Genomic DNA, 16,773 nt, shown 5'->3' on the forward strand with positions numbered 1-16,773 from the left:
TTTGTTCTGTGTCGATCTGATGCGAATATTTATAAATGTGAAGAATATTAATGAATATGAATATTTCAGGAATATCTGTGGAAAATTAAATAACGTTTAGGCTCTGAAAGTTAGAAAATCGATAATGTTAGTTTCTTTATTTCAATTCAGATGGGTATGTCAGTATGAGCAAGTGTAAAGGTTTCTTTTTATCAAATTTCTTGTCCAATCCTCTTTTCATGAATATTGTCAAATAAAATTTACTAGCCGTGAAAACATCTTTCTTTTCAAGTACAGAATATAATTCTTTTGTAGTTTTAAGAAGTAAAATTTGAGTTACAGTTATATTTGATATTTACGTGAAACATGAACAAAACAAAGAGTAGTACACACATAATAATTTTACTGGTGATATGAAATAGCTGTGAATCAACGGAAGAGACTTTTCCTTAGTGTGACCGGGGTTGGAAACAACCGAATCTGTAGAAAGTTTCTTATTTTATCAGTTTTAAATCAAAATCTCAGTTTGGATTTTTTTTTAAGTTGCACGACAAAATTCTGTTTTGGGATTTGTAAGATTTTTTTTATTTAGATAGGGCTTTTACAGACAACATTAAGATCTTCATTGTGCTCATTGCCAGCTCCACTCGTAGGTCGATGTCCTGTGTCCGTAGTCGTGGTTCACAACCTATTTCCGGATGGGATGTGGATAATGAACTGCAGGCCTGGATAACGGACTGTGAGTTGAGATTGAGGAGACTTTGGAATCTTTACATTTTCGGGCAAGATTTGAGTTCTATTTTCCGTAGATGATTGGCTTGGTGAGTGTATCAGTGATTGTTGATGACGAGCCCATACGGACCCAGTAGGTTCGATGTCACTAGTCAGTGATACATTCGGCATAGCCTGTAGTCTCAAGGAAAGGGAATATCATACAAACACAATATTAGCATCATCATCATTTTATTTTAATTATTTAATTCTTTTATTTTATTATTTTTATTATTTTAAAGTAAAAGGCTTCCGGGCTTAAGTCCCCCCCGAAATCTTACTTACTATAGTAAAGTATATGAAATATCTTGCAGAATTGTCACATTTTCAGGCAAAGCCCCCCCGAAAGTTAGCAAAGCCCCTCCCGAAACAAAATCGTAAATACGCCACTGACTATATTAAAATTGAAGACTAAAAGAAATAATCTTTGTACTGCAAACAAATTATTGCTTAAGATCCGCACTTGCTGAAACAATAGCCATACGAAATAAATTATATTCAGCTTCTAGACAGAGATTTTCAGAAGTAGTTTGATGTCTGTCGTTTGCACTAACCAAAAAAATAGTCAATGTTTGAAGTTGAAACATTGTAAGATAAGTTATTTCCTATACCTAAATTATATTAAATACAAAATTCAACTCTTTATTTTTAGTGAGTGCAACCAGACATATACCAGGCGGGAATAGAGGCGTCGATTTGCACGTAGATACAACAAGCAGAAGGAGGGCTTTTACGATTTCACATGTTTGTCGAATAAATGCCAATAATATTACAATCTTCTTTTAAAGAAAATCCTTTAAAAGACTGTATTCTCAGAGCCTGTATAGAATCATTATACTATTTTTTTAAAAATAAAGATAAGAGTGTATGTCCTTTTAAGAGGAGGTAGGTGACTAGGATCTTTTGAGCAAGAATACACTTCTGAAGATAAATAATTCTAATGTGTCGTACACTCAACGAATAGAGGCGTACTTGTTAGTAATGTTGTTTGCATCATGTTACTAGCGGATCGGAGATAAATCTTAGTGCTAATTCACGCCGATTATCTATATATATATTCTCTTTCTGTTAAGTTACTGGGAAAAAGTTGCATTCATCAAGAACGAGAATCATTTTCGAAACAGTACAAAGAAGATTAAACATATGCTCACTACTTTTCTTTTTAAATGTTCGTTTCTAATTTTAACTGCAAATTTTTATTCATTACACTACCTCACTGCTTATGCACTTATAAGGGTGCACGCGTACCAAAGCATAGATACAAAGTAAAGATTTTTCTTTTTTAAAAAATGTCAGGGTTATCTGGCTTTGAAAGTTTGAAACAGAAAAATTGGTTTTCAGCCTAGCGTAGACTACACGACACTGGACGGCGCCACTTTGCTAAAGCTATGAGGCGCCGAGTGTTCCTGTTGATAAAGGGCCAGCTACCAAGTAATAGCTCTTCATCTTTATTTTTTAATGTTTTCATGGTCCTTGAAACATAAAGTATTACTCTGATCAATCATTTAAATGTAGTATTACAACTTATTGTTATTAACAACATTATAAGATTTTGTATATTAACCAATGTGGAACTTCAGTGCATCATCATGAAAAAAAAGTATTAGGTGTATATTTGTTTGAAGTTTCTGTGTAACTGTTAGGAGTTCGTGTGTCAATGTTCGCAGAAATTAAACAATAGACTCAATCTATTATTTAACAGTGTATTATTTCACACATAGCAGATTTACAAATAAATAATCTGTTTCTGTAGAACTATATATTGCTATTTTCAGTAAATGGTATAGCCTACTTTTTAATGCCATAAAAATGAGTATTTTCTCGATTTTCTCGAAAATTAAGCATCTGGATTTACCCTTAATCATGTTACTTTATTTAACTTGATGTAATCTCTCTCTATATATACATTAGCCAAAATGACCGTTCTTCGCACGGTAAGAATATGTTTATATAAAATTGGACTGTTGACTCATCTTCTGATACGTATGGATGAATGTAGACATAAACGGCATCAGCACTGTCACTATTCACCCCATAATAGAAAACGTAATAATATTAGTGCCCAATCAATATTTTTGGAGTTGTTCAGATTGCTAGTAACATTTCTGACCAGTGGCGGATCTAGAAGGTAAAAACTGGGGGGTCTACCAGGTTTCGGACTATGATAGGTATATCATGAGTTTACTATAAACTTTCGAAATATATGAATAATAGCTCAAATTATTTTTGTCACTCAGAAAACTGGGGGGCTAGGCCTCCCCGGGCTAGATCCGCCACTGTTTCTGACGTCGCTGAAGTCTCAGTTCAGCCACATTCATATGGACTGGGGAAGGAAAAGGGTGACATGAAAAAATAATAGAAAACGTTGAACATTAGTGTCCGATGACAACAATGTCATTTAAGTCCGATGTCATACTCCATTATCTTAAGGGAAAAAAAGGGTTCATGTATTTTGTATAAATATATTTCCCCGTGCGAAGAATGGGCATTTTAGTGTAACAATATTTGTTTCTCGATATTTCCTGAACCACTGGATCGATTTTGATTGTTCTTTGTACTACCTGACTTAATCCTTGCATAACGTAGGTACTATTATTTTTACAGTTTCTAAGCTAAGACTATTATGAGATACTAAATTTTTAGCATAAATTTTGAACTCCTGCTCAACCCTTAGGATGCCTAAGTTGCACTGTGGACCAGTCATATAAAAAATCCATCCAGCGGTCTAGGAGGACTTCACGGATAAACATTGTTATATTAGTTTATATAAAAGATGTCCCCATCAAACGGGAATTTTGAAAAACACTAGATCACGAGTCGTAGAAAAATAGTACTTTAAATGAAAAAATTATGTACCAAGTTTCAGCTTTCTACGTTGAGATGATCATGAGATATGCATGTTTCTTTTTTGCATAAATTTTGAACCCTCGCTTCTCACTTTGAATAAGCACCATAATCAATGTAACATGATAGAAACACAAGCTAGGTTATGGTCCAGCCATGTACCAAAAATTATCAACTTCGGTTCATCGGTCTAGAAGGAGTTGAGAGACAAACATACTTACATTAATTTTTATATTTAGGAAGATGGTCCCTCGCGCCCATTCAAAGGGAATTTTCGAAAATGCTGAGTCAAGGCTACTATTATTTTAATGAAGAGTTTATACCAAGTTTCATCTTCCTAAGTTAAGACTATCGTGATAAGCTCAATATTTCGCATACATTTTGAAACCTCTAGTTTCCCTTAGGATACGCACTTTAATGAAAGTAAAGTAATAAAAATACAAATAAGTTAATGTTCAGTTGTGTACGAAAATTAATTGAAATTGGTCTAGCGGCCTAGGATAAGATGAGACACAAAAGTGATTACATTAATTTATACACACACAAACATATATATATATATATATATATATATATATATATATATATATATATATATATATATATGGTCATATAAAAAGTCTCCGTGGTTTTTGAGTACATTTTTGAACAAAACAATATTTATTGAAAATCAATTTTAATTAAGTACATATTAACCATTATTAACTATGACCTTTTGAAATATTTCGGGTAGCTTCATAATTCCATTGGTATAGAACTTCTGTGGTTTATCGTTGAAAAACTTGTCCAAGTGGTTTTCAGCGGCGCTTCAGTCGGCCATTTTTTAACCATCAAGAGAGTTTTGCAGAGACCGAAACAGATAGTAGTCAGACGGTGCAAGATCCGGGCTATACGGTGGTGAATGCATCAAAACTTCCCAACCAAGTTCCGTCAATTTGTTCCGAGTCATCAAAGATGTGTGTGGCCGCGCATTGTCATGATGGAACACAACTCCCTTCCTGTTGTCCGATTCTCGGATGATGTTCGATTACTCGGAACAAATTGACAAATTGACAGAACTTTGTTGAGAAGTTTTGATGTATCCACCGTACAGACTTTATATATATATATATATATATATATATATATATATATATATATATATATATATATATATATATATATATATATATATATATATATATATATATATATATATATATATAAGAATTAAGCGGACCCAAGAATACATTCTATAATGAGAAGCGGTATTTTGCAATGAATTAAGCAACCTAAGAATACATTATATGTCCACTCTAACCTATCTACTAAAACTGCAAGTGCTAGCATTACGAAATTACAATAATTGATATGGAAAAAGTTAAAAATTTATTTTTATATAGTTCAAATCATATTTAAATATATAAAGCCTCAAAAGGCACTTTTCTATTATTTCAAGGGAAAGTTTTCTCTTTCTACAAATATAAGTAAACGGAACCTTTTCTATTTTAAAGTGCCCATCCAGTCAAAATAATGAAATGATCTTGAAGCAGAATCATCTTGAATAGATTTTTCTATCGATAACATCTTATTCCTGGCTGTATATGTTGATACACCGAGGCGATAGATACTGGTTTAAGCTATTCCTGGTTAGCTATAGCAGATTGAATGTTTTTATTGTTCAGTATTTATCTTGTGGCCTACGCATATCAATGGGTTCGGGGGGAATGGATGAAGTGTCATATAAGTAAGTTTGAAATATTCTCTCACAATGATAATTTGTTCTATCTTATTCACTCTAACAATGTGCTTATATATTATCGCTAATGGTTTTTTTCTCCCAGTAGATATGTCACGATTGTAATAATGCAGTTGAAATGAATATTAATTAGTCTTTCACTTTATGACGTATTGATATTTTAAATAAACACATTCGGTGCTGGGAAATTACCATATTGTTATTTAACCTCCTTTAACTTAGTTTGATTATGTTCTAATTCATGCTATACTACTTGCAAGTTATTTTAATTTATCTTCGTTTCAAACAATGTTTAAATTTTATTTGTTTTGCAAATAACATACCTGGTGGGGTGGTAACTCAGTGTACAAGGTCTGTATGATAAGTAATGAGACTCGCCGCGCCGCGGCGCGCGTGTCGCTGGAGCGGGTTTGTCGGTGATGGAGGATGTAGGGGGGGGGTCCGAGCAAAGCAACGCACCGCGCGTCAGTTGGCTCCGAGCCTTAGTGGAGCGCGGACAAGCCTTGGACAAAGCCCTTGTGAACATTCTTGTCACGGTGGAAAATCAACAAACATGGAGGGTTCCATCGAACAGCGTTATGCGATCAAATTTTGCGTTCGCCTGGGGAAAACGGCTACTCAGACGCTTTCTCTCATCACGGAGGCCTACAAAGAGGAAGCCCTATCCAAAGCCCAGGTGTTTCGTTGGCACAGTGCGTTCCGGAACGGCCGGGAAAGCGTTGAGGATCTGGAGAGGGCTGGACGCCCGACAACAGTGACTACGGACGAAACTGTGGCAAAAGTGAGGGATCTCCTGAACTCAGACCGTCGATTATCGTTGAGATTGATTGCTGATGAACTCGATATGAACCACACAACAGTGCACAAGATTGTGACGGAACAATTGGGAATGAGAAAAATCTGTGCGAAACTGGTGCCGCGAGTGTTGACTGACGAACAAAAGCAACGACGTGTTGATTGTTGTCAGGAACTGTTGAACCTCATGAACAGTGACCCTAACTTTGAAGATGACGTCATAACAGGTGACGAGTCGTGGGTGTTCCAGTACGACCCTGAAACGAAACGTCAAAGCGCGGAGTGGCACACTCCTGCGTCCCCGCGCCCCAAGAAGGCCAGAATGTCGAAGTCAAAGGTGAAAACAATGTTGATTGTTTTTTTTGACAATGTGGGGGTGGTCCACAAGGAGTTTGTACCCCAAGGACAAGCCGTCAACGCCGCCTTCTACAAACAAGTCCTTGAGAGACTGCACAGGAGCGTCAAGCGGAAAAGACCGGCGATCGCTAGCCGGTGGAAGTTGCATCACGACAATGCCCCTGCCCACACCGCCTTCTTAGTGACCTCCTTTTTGACCCGGATTGGGGTGGAAGTCCTTCCACAACCACCCTACAGCCCAGATGTGAGCCCGGCCGACTTCTTCCTCTTCCCGAAGCTGAAGCCACGCTTGAAAGGAACCCGTTTTGCAGACGTCACAGCCATCCAAGCAGCCGTGACCACATTTCTAAAGGACATGCCGGCTGCTGACTTCCAGGGGGCGTTTGCAGCGTGGAAACATCGATTGCAGAAGTGCATCGACGCAAGAGGAGAGTACTTCGAAAGCTTTTAAGTCCCTGTACAGATCAGATCAATAAAACAATGTTTCCAGACCTGGTCTCATTACTTATCATACAAACCCTGTAGAGCGTTCCCTTTGGTGCGTGGAATCCCAGGTCGCGCCAAGTGGGCTTTGTGGTAGACAAACACCGTGTCCGCGCGTTTTCTTGGGGTTCTCCCGTTTCCTCCCACTTCATTCATTCCACCTTTTATTCATTTCTCATCATCACTGTCTCGTTTAACCTAGTCGGTGTAACCGTGGGACGTAAAACTAAAAAATTTTATTTCATTTTCAAATAACATACCGAAATTTAGTTGTAGACCATGCTTTTTGCCTATCAACATTTACTCTTAATTTTGTTCAACATAATCGCTTGCTATGCATATCATTATTCTGAGTACGCTGTATAACTCTTTGGTCATCATCATCATCATCAACGTAAGTATTCTGCCATTATTAGCAGGTCACTTGCCGCAACTGAGTACCATACATGCTTCACGGCAGGCCCGCAACAGAGTTGGCGTGGGTCAATGAAAACTTGACCCACGACCCACTGATCCACCACCCACCGTGACCCACGACCCACTGACCCACCATCCACCGTGACCCACTCTGACCCACCATGACCCACGACCCACGGTGACCCACCGTGACCCACCACCCACCACAACCCACCATGAACCACTCTCATCCACTTTGACCTACTCTGACTCACCAAAATCCATTGTCAACAACTCTGAACACGATCCATGGCCTCTTCTGAACTGACTAAAGAGTTTACACTTGTAATAAAACAAGACTGTGAAATTGTCACTAATCGGAGTTTGAATTTCTAGTCAATCGCTCAAGAACCACTCTGTTACAATAATGGTGGATCTGACCTTTACGATATAAAATGGTAAAGTGTTTGTCAGTGAGGAAATTGAAACAGTTCGAGGTGGGGGGAAATTAGTGTGTGCCTAAAATATACTTGTACTAAGAGAGTATTCTTGCAAGTGTTAATTTCTGAAAATTCTGTTAATTCTATTCGCAGGAAAATACTCCTGTACAATATGAAAATTGGAAAAGGTTATGGTTTCTCAGTTCACAGTGTTTTTCTCACAAAAGACTTGAAAAATCAGTTGTTCATAGGGTATAAAGGTGCTCAAGTACCCTATGTGAGAGCATCTCCATAAAGTATGCTCATAATTGTAATTTGTGTAATCACTAAAACACCACGTTAAATTTAAGTTACAAATATACATAATTGCAATTATTATGAATATTTATTCAAAAGTAATTTATCTAAAGCAAAGAAGAGACTTACTAAAAAGTAGGTACAAAGTTGAATAACACAAATAAGTCATTAGTAATACAAGTATACATTTTCCGTAACTCGTAATTTTCCACCTTAAAACAAATCTGAAATCGGATTTATTTCCTGTTGGTAACTTTTTGGCGGTAAATCATCCGCAGTGGAATGATGTCCATCCTTCAGCTAAGAAATAACTAGCTCGTTTACTTTGAGCTTGTGTAGCGGTGGGCCATTAACATTGATCAACAACAAGTTAGACAATGTTTGAGTACTTAATCTATTTCTAATATCAGTCATCTGTAAATTCATAAGGGGAAATCCCCATTCGTACTCTGTCGTGGAAATTGATAATACTTCTACCCGATTTCTGCAACTTCTCATCGACAATCTACTTGTTAGACTTAAGTGTAATAACGATTTTTCTTGGTCAGTTTTGAAATACTCAGCAAGAAGTATAATCTCTCTATCACCATACAACATCTTTTCCATTTCGACCATGTCACTTGGCAATGTCGATCCATGTAGAACAGAAACTTCATCTACCACGCCTTTGATAGGGAATCTTGTGAATAAATTATCTATTAAAGCCTGATAAACTGATGATTTCTTATTTGTTTATAAATTTAATTTTTGTAATTACACATGAAGGTTTGATACCATTACCAAGTTCCCTCCCTCGTCTAGAAAGCGAAAGCGAACGAGGTTTCTGGAAAGTATTCAGAGGTGAATGGGAATTTCCCTCCGTCTTCAACTTCAATTACCACACTGCTGTTTGCCATGTGCCAAATTACGATGGTTTTCAATTAAATTATCATAGTATAATTATTTCCTTGTTGAATTATCAATACTTTCCAGTGGAAAAAAGGGTGAAATTTCAAAGTTCCAAATCAAAGTAAGTAGACCAACGTAAAGGGGAAAAAGTGTAAAATTTTCCATACAATTATGCGTACAATCCAAACTTCAAATTTCCGTGTAATTAAGCTCACAGTACAAGTTTTATGCCTATTTTTCTCACAACTTTATGAGTTGTTTGCCCTGTGCTGTGAGCGCTTCATATAATAAACAGCGTCAGCAAATTATTATAGCAGAAAGCAATGGATATATGGAGCCAAGCACTGTATTTTTTGTTTCTGATTTTTTTTCTTAAATAACATCGATCGTTTTCGATCATTTTTACAAACCAACTCACTACCAATTTTCCATATATAGAAAGTGCCCCCCCCCCACATAAAGGAGAATTTAAAAAAAATGCTAGGACACATTCTGTTTATTTTTAATAAAGAATTAATACACTGAATTTCAGCTCCGTAAGTTTAGAGGCTTGCGAGATACTCATTTTTTTTCCGAAAAAATTCGGATCCTCACTACCTCCTTAGGATATTATGCATTATAATAAAAGCAATATAACATCCCAATTTGAATTAAGGCCTAACTATATACCAAAAGTAATTTCATTTGACTTTGCAATTTGACCGTGATGATCAGGCACACATAGTTACATTCAATTTTTATAAATAATTTATATATTACAGTGATTCAAAAATGTATTTTTTCCAGTAGTTAGCTCTCAAAATCCAGAGGTATCGAAAGCCAAGTTGTAGTGTAGCCTAAGTCCTATTGCTATTATTACTGTTAAAAATATCAATATCCAAAAGTGCCTGAAGTTCTTTTTTCACTTGGTTAGATATACTCACCTCAGGTAAGTAGACAGAAATAAGTGGAAAATAAAGGGAAATGAAGGTCTTGAAAGTAAAACGGTGACAAATTTACCAGTCTTCAGAAGATACTCTCTACAATGCAGTGAGCAGAGAGGATCGGTAGATCATACTGAGTCGGTGGGTCACAGTGGGTCACGGTGGGTGGTGGGTCACAGTGGGTCGTGGTGGGTGGTGGGTCACATGCTGTTGACCCACGACCCACTGACCCACTCAGAAAACATGACCCACTTGACCCACTGATCCACCGACCCACTGACCCACTCCATCTCTGGCCCGCAAGCAGACAGAGAAGTTTGGGGGGCCATGAATAAGATAGCGTGGGCCAAGTCATTACAAATTCTCTTACTAATATCTAAATTGTGATTTTAGTATTAATAGTAGCATTTTGTATTAAGGTCTGGAGGGCCATGAAAAGTTTAGGGGGCAGGCTCCCCTTGCCCCTTCTAGTTGCGAGAATGATCCACGGTCTTCCGCTTACGTCTCCCTCTTCTCGTAAGATTTTTCTGCTTTGATATTGTCCATCAGTTATAGCCTTCTTCGTCCCTCTCTTTTCTGCCACCATACCCTCTAGTATGTCTCTGATGAAACAGTTCCTTCTTCGTCAATGTCCAAACCAGTTTCTCCTCCTCTTTTCAATAATATCTAAAATTGTTCTGTTCTCCCTCACCATTTTTAACACTCTCTCATTTGTTTCCCGCTCGACCCAGCTAATTCTCACCATTCTTCCCAACAGTAAAACAGAAAAGAGAAGAAATGCGGTGAAAATTTATTTGATTTTATTGTAACCCATAAACATAATTTAATTTGTATGGTGGAAAATGTTATCGGTAATATATGAAATTTCAAATAGTTGAAAACAGCCGTATTGAATGTGAAATCGTGATTTGTGTCTTGGCAACAGTGAGAAAGTACCAGCTCTCTCCCCCAAAGTTCATACTATTTTGTCAGCGATGCGCGTGGAAGCCATTACCCGTGTGAACAGATATTTCGGATGCTCTCGTAAATGCAGATTAGTTAGTTAGGTAGTTGAACTTGAACTTGGACGAAAACTTGATATATGATGTCATTTCTACATCTTTGGCTCATCAATTTGTCCTGCTGATTTAATGGATGTCTTGTTTTGTAAAATGGGAATAAGAAACTATAAAATATTAAACTCATATATGTAAATTTATCTAGGTAGTTACAACACCTATATATATATATATATATATATATATATATATATATTTCTGTTTCAGTGAATTTTGATGACAATTATTGAATCTCAATTTGTTTTCTTTTGATCCCTTTTGACTCCAATTCAAAAGAGAAGCCCAAGAGACGGAAAGCAACGAAGCAAAGAAAATTAATGAGTTAATCAGTGGCTTAGAGTACGTAGGCAGGGGGACATCGATAAAAAGATCTGACAAATTACTTTGAAAGATCAGCTATTTTAGGAATAAAAGCACATAAATTTACCATCTAAAAACCAATTGAATCCCTGAAACAAAGACTCACGCTACATGATTAAAGGTCACACTGAGAAAAATCCGTTATCCAGACAGCGGTATATTGTATACAAAATCCTTAGGTTTACTACGGAAATCAGTACGGAGCATACGTTATCCATATGCTACATACTTTTCCCACTTACATGTTACATCGTGCCATTGCAGGACGTATGACAGCTAACAGTCTTCCCCATATTACATACATATACGTATGTTACATACTTCAGCTATATGTTACACCCTGATCGCCTATACATAACTCTTTCGTTTGTACGGAAAGTACGTTTATTTAGAACACTTATACGAAAAAACGTATAAAATATACTTTTTCAGTTATATGTTTGCTGTACGTTAAGTTAAAAAACTACAGGGTTTACACATGTAACCTACGTTTTTACGTACGCCACACTGCTTATTCGTGCATTCGTTACAAGTACACAACAATAGATACATTATTTCATGTATATATTTTGAAAAAATAAAATATTTATGCACTTATGGGTACACCTACAAATGACAATGATGATTACCATGAAAATTACGAAAACACAAAAAAAACTTTCTTTTTTTAGTTTAGCGTCCCATCATTATGCTCAGAGGTTAAGGCAAACTGCGATGATGATTATAAACAAATGGTAGAATGGAGAAAGTGGAAGGGAATAAAAATAAAAAAAAAAAACGAGAAAATACACTTACCTGTTCTGTTCGTGTCTGTGTGTGTTACATGTCTGTTCATCCCAAATCCCACTTTGGGAGCTGGGATCGAAATAAGGACCGTGCATATCAGAGATAGGAGCTCTATCAAAGAACCACCGCGATCCCGAAAGGTTTCTGTAGCGGTGTGGAAGAAACACAGATTAGAATATGCCACGTGAATTGGACATGGAGCTAGCACATGAAAAATCACGTCGTAGGGTACAAATTGTTTCATCCCCACATCTGGTGCGGATCGACCGGAAATGTAAGAAAAACTTTGGCTTGAGCGCCAAACCGGGGCTTTGGGCTACAGTGAGCCCCCAAAATTTTGAAAAAGGGCCAAAATTCACGTCATAAGGTACAAAAAAAACTTAACGGTCTTTGGTGCGGAAGGATACCCAAAACTAAAAACTGGTCCGTAATACAAGATATTCGGGGCTTAAGCCCCATAAAGCAGGATTCAAAATTCGAAAAAGAGCAAAAATTTGCGTAATAAGGTACAAGAAAATTTCTTTCGCTATTTTGTTCCTTTCCATGTGCCAATCACCAAACCACTTCGTAGGACAAAATAATTGGGGGCCAAATCCCATTAAAACAAGATTTTTTTGAAAAAGGGCTAAAAATTACGTCATATGGTACAAGAAAAAACATAACAGGGTTTGGTGCGGAAGGAGCCCACAAAACTAAAAACTGGTCCGTAATACAAGATATTCGGGGCTTAAGCCCCATAAAGCAGGATTCAAAATTCGAAAAAGAGCAAAAATTTGCGTAATAAGATACAAGAAAATTTCTTTCGCTATTTTGTTCCTTTCCATGTGCCAATCACCAAACCACTTCGTAAGACAAAATAATTGGGGGCCAAATCCCATTAAAACAAGATTTTTTTAAAAAAGGGCTAAAAATTACGTCATATGGTACAAGAAAAAACTTAACAGGGTTTGGTGCGGAAGGAGCCCACAAAACTAAAAACGGGTCCGTAATACAAGATATTCGGGGCTTAAGCCCCATAAAGCAGGATTCAAAATTCGAAAAAGAGCAAAAATTTGCGTAATAAGGTACAAGAAAATTTCTTTCGCTATTTTGTCCCTTTCCATGTGCCAATCACCAAACCACTTCGTAGGACAAAATAATTGGGGGCCAAATCCCATTAAAACAAGATTTTTTTGAAAAAGGGCTAAAAATTACGTCATATGGTACAAGAAAAAACTTAACAGGGTTTGGTGCGGAAGGAGCCCACAAAACTAAAAACTGGTCCATAAGACAAGATTTTCGGGGTTTTAGACCCATAAGACAAGATTCAACATTTGAAAAGGGCCAAAATTTATGTCATAAGGTACAAGAAAATTTGTTTCGACATTTTATTCCTTTCTATGTGCCAATTACCAGAGACCAAATTCCCTTAATGCAAGATTTTTGAAAAAAGAGCTAAAAATTAGTCATAAGGCACAAGAAAATTTCTTTCGCTATTTTGTTCCTTTCCATGTGCCAATCACCAAATCACTTCGTAAGACAAAATAATTGGGGGCCAAATCCCCTTAAAACAAGATTTTTTTTTAAAAAAAAAGAGCTATAAATTACGTCATATGGTACAAGGAAAATTTAACAGGGTTTGGTGCGGAAGGATGCCTAAAATTAAAAACTGGTCCGTAAGACAAGATTTTCGGGGCTTTAGCTCCATAAAGCAGGATTCAAAATTCGAAAAATTACCAAAATTTACGTCGTAAGGTACAATAAAATTTATTTCGCCATTTTATTCCTTTCCATGTGCCAATCACCAAAACACTTCGTAAGACAAAATAATTGGAGGATAATTCCTCAAATACAAGATTTTTTGAAAAAAGGGCTAAAAATTACGTCATATGGTACAAGAAAAAACTTAACAGGGTTTGGTGCGGAAGGATGCCCAAAACCAAAAACTGGTCCGTACGACAGGATTTTTGGTGTGTTTTGTTCCATAAGACAAGATTCAAAATTCGAAAAAGGGCCAAAATTTACGTCATAAGGTAGAAGAAAATGTCTTTCCATGTACCTATCACCAAAACATTTCGTTAGTCAAAAAAATGGGGCCAAATTCCCTTAATATAAGATTTTTTTGAAGAAAGGGCTAAAAATTTAGTCATATGGTACAAGGAAAATCTTAATGGGGTTTGGTGCGAAAGGATCACATCAGAGTCTGGATACTCTGTGAAAGTGGTGTTCTTGCACAAATTCTGTCAAAGGATTCGTTCTGGCAGATGCTTCAATAGATCCAAACGTCTCCATCCTCTTTGTGCACTAGCATTACAAATTCAACGCATCAAACATTTCCTCAATCGCTCTAATACAGAGATTCCACCTGGATTTGAGGTCTATTTGGTGAATATCTATCATGATAAAGATTTTTATGCAGCAAATGAATACCCAGAAAAAATTAAAGAATTTCTTGCTGAATATGAAGTATTCTGCAATGCAACACGCACAGGTGAGAATGGCTGTATAGACTATTTTCGTTCATGTACATAGGTCACGTAAATCTATACCTTAAAATGTCAAGAGCTGTAAGAATGAATGATGTAGACCTCTTTACTTTCTATCTGTCAATGATGACAAATCTCTTTTATATATATATATATATATATATATATATATATATATATATATATATATATATATATATATCACAAACCATTCAAATTACGCTTGATTCGTGGTTAAATATGAAGAATACTTGAAAAACATTGATGAGAAGTTTCCTGGTTTGAAGGCACAGCTTCAAAACTGTGGACTGTCGGTTAAAAGATCAAACATATCATTCGCTGGTACGTCAATTGATCAAACCTAAGAACAAACCGTAAAAAACAGACTGACAGGAATTTCAGCGATGACAAATCAATCTCTGCCTCATTTGCGTTGGACTGTAAGCAGAAGTATGAGATCAGAAATTGTTACTGTCTGAAAGAGATGGCAGGATTAAACACTAAGGACGTTGTCTGTAGTGAACTCAGAAAATCTAGAATGCTTCGAGACAATTCAGATCTCCAGGCAGTACGCCATGTATTTGAGGTATCAGCTGCATCATCGCACTTCAGGATGATGTATTTTACAATATTGGAACAAGTAAAGCAGTAAGTGATAAAACAAAAGAATATCTTCTGGGAACAATGGATCGAGGAAATCAGTTGAGGCAGGTCTTTATTAATGAATGTAAGAAAGATAGCGAGATTTTTAATAGATAAATCAAAAGACAAATTATTTCAAATTTTGAAGCAGATGGTGTGAAAGTTAAGATAAACACTAAAGACAATAAGATAAAAGATGTTCAACTTACTTGTGGTGTTTTTGGTAGAATATGTTGTCTCGCTATTGAAATGAAAATATTCCTAGAGAATATACTTAAGCATTCATTGACACCCCTGCCACTTTCTTTAGATCATATTGATGGAACCATGACTAAAACTGATAAGGCCTAATTGCTCCGACATCTTGAAAAACTTATACCATCAGACGAATCACCGAAATGTAGAGTTGTGAGGTCATTGATGCTTTGTTTCTGCTCCACAGTCTACCATCCAAATTAACTGAGACGTATGGAGGCTTATCTTCCTTCATCTTGCAGAAAATATGTTCCACTAAAGCAACCCAGATTGACGTCATCTTCGACCAGTACAAAAGTCATTCCATCAAGGGTGCAGAAAGAATCATAAGAGGAGCAGTCCAATATTCAACGGCGGTAAACAAACTGTAAAACAACAGCAAATAAAGTATATCGTGGATTGTCGATTACGGGACAGATTCCTTTGAATAGTCTAAAATACCGTCAAATCCTTTGAGTTTCAACAACATAGCTACTATTACCCGGGTATTCTATTTCACATTAAAAATAATAGGGTATCTAATAAGATTCTTGCATACAGGGGTCACACCAGATTTCCATATGGCACTAAGTAATGCGAACTTTAAGAGATCTTTGTCACATTTTCTTGCAAAGGACTGGCAGAAAGATACCCACAAGAAAATCTTAAGAAACAAGTCTCTGTTTTTCACGCTAGACAACAAATGTTTTGTCTGGCTTTCAAAGGAAGTTTCACTTGACTTGCGAGCACGAAGAGGCATATTCAAGACGTTTTTCCTATTGTGAAAACATTTTCAAAAGTGACACATCTCTGAGAGCAGATGCTGATACGTACCAGAAAGATGTGGTTGTACGTACATGAGATACAGGTGTTTTGATTATATTTTTATGCAATATTGTAAAATCTTCACACATCAAATCTCACCGCCAGATTTGACATGATTTTGGAATTGGAAAAAATAAGCGTTTTATCAACGTATCGTTCTTATCACGAAAATTGGGTACCGCCATTTGTAAGTCATTGCCAGGATTTCATACCTTCACTGGCTCAGACTATACAGCAGCTTTTTCTCACAAAGGTATTTCAATATATTGACCAAGACCGCAAGATATCAAGAAGTTCTATCTTCACTTGGTTCATCATCGAAGATAACAGAGGAAGCAGCATTCGTTTTAGAAGAGTTTGCATGTGACATTTACGGCCCAAAACATGTAAAAACATGTAAGAATGTTAACACAGCAAGATTTCAGTTGTACCTAAAAAATTCCAAGTCAAACAATGTCTCTAAACCTTTCTAAGGTATGAAAAATATTGATT

This window comes from Thermobia domestica, chromosome 8 (assembly GCF_964235325.1).
Source record: "Thermobia domestica chromosome 8, izTheDome1.hap1.1, whole genome shotgun sequence".
Lineage (NCBI taxonomy): Eukaryota > Metazoa > Arthropoda > Insecta > Zygentoma > Lepismatidae > Thermobia > Thermobia domestica.